We start from the raw sequence: 1,659 nt of genomic DNA, 5'->3' as shown, positions 1-1,659 counted from the left end.
GAAGAGACCTGTATTTCAAACATTGTATAAATTTTTTCATCTTCCCCAAAAAACTGCCTTGTCTTAGACACAAAATGTCGACAATCTTAGATCCATGTGGCTGAAATAATGATGGTGGGTTTCCACATTAAGCACAGGCAACGTGTTTACAAACAGAGAAAGAAGATCTTGGTCCCCGCAAAGTCTACAGTAACATTTGTATGTAGTTTCATGATATCATAGTCCTATCAGTACAGTCAGTACATAACCTTTTCAATAACAAGCATTTTGATTTGTTTGTAAGTGCATTGTCTTGTACATACAGATCTACCTCTAACATACCCTTTAATTGGGTGAAACGCAGTGACGTAGATGCCATCGACACCTTGTTTGACTTCTGGAAATAGTTTTAAGGTTGTTAGCCTTTACAAAACTACTAACAATAAAAACTATCAGAACTTCCAGTATCAATACTAAAAAACTAGCAGAAATTCCGTTTACATTTTCCCCGGATACAATTGCTTTTAGATAATACTTTTGGTGTTACTGCTGACAGTTATTATGGGACATGTTGTTAAATAGGCTGAATTTATCTTACCATTTTTAAGATTTCTTAGATAAACAAACTCTGAGAAAATGACCAGTTTTCGAGCAACCTTTACAAATAGCAATCTTTGTGCAGGGCAGTCAACTCTTGAAATATGTCTTGACTCTTCCCATCCACAAAAATAACATTTCTGTCGTGGAGTCTGTGTGCTGATACAGCACAGCAGCAGTAGAGAATTGTCTCCTTCCTGAAGTTTTTAGTTTGTCTGAAGGAATCAAAAATTACTACTCTTATCAACGTAGTGACAATATGATTGAGGTACACCTGAAGTCATGGAATAAGCGACCCCATGTTACTGAGCTGACTCTAAGGAACAGAGCTATTTCCTTCAACATTTTTCTTCCAAGGTTTTTTAAAACGTTATGTTCCAGAATACGTTGTCAGATTCGAGAAGAATTTAAACCACTAATAATGGCATCACTTGATAGACTCATCACTATAGGTTTTAGTGCATCGACGATTTAACGAAATCACACTCCTTTACTAAGAGATTTAAGCGTTTGCAAATAGTGATTTATTGATTCTTCTCCTCCTTGTTTGTTTATGATTAGCAAGCAAGTGTCTAGCAAAAAGTACATTTTTCCTTATGGGTATGAATAAATGAGTTTCTAAAGTTAGTAAGCATTGTTGTAATCTTTACACTCACTGATAAATTCATAGTTTGCATAGAGATAGAAAGTTCACACTAGTACTCCAATTTTCTTATCTTCTTTAACTTCATCAATTTCTATGCATGTATTGAACGGTTGAAACTAATGTTTCCATTGTTTAGAAGCATTATGTTGTTTTCACGGGCTGCAATGCAAATTTCTTTCTCAGGTTTCAGTAGTTTTTCCATTACAGAGTATTGAAGTTAGTATAGGCAAAAATGTTGATTAAAATTTGTAATGATAACTAAGAAAAAACCTTTTTACAAACAAGGCTTTAATCAACAAAATTTCAACTAGAAACCCTTTAAATATTCAATGTATTACCTCAATCAGAATGTATACCAAATTACTTAATATCTTCTTTTAAATTAACATATGATCTAGTTATGTTTACATGGAGTAAAATTATTAAATAAAAACCCA

Source organism: Homalodisca vitripennis, unplaced genomic scaffold, assembly GCF_021130785.1.
Source record: "Homalodisca vitripennis isolate AUS2020 unplaced genomic scaffold, UT_GWSS_2.1 ScUCBcl_2016;HRSCAF=6350, whole genome shotgun sequence".
In the NCBI taxonomy this organism is placed as follows: Eukaryota; Metazoa; Arthropoda; class Insecta; order Hemiptera; family Cicadellidae; genus Homalodisca; species Homalodisca vitripennis.
This window is presented reverse-complemented; position numbering follows the sequence as displayed.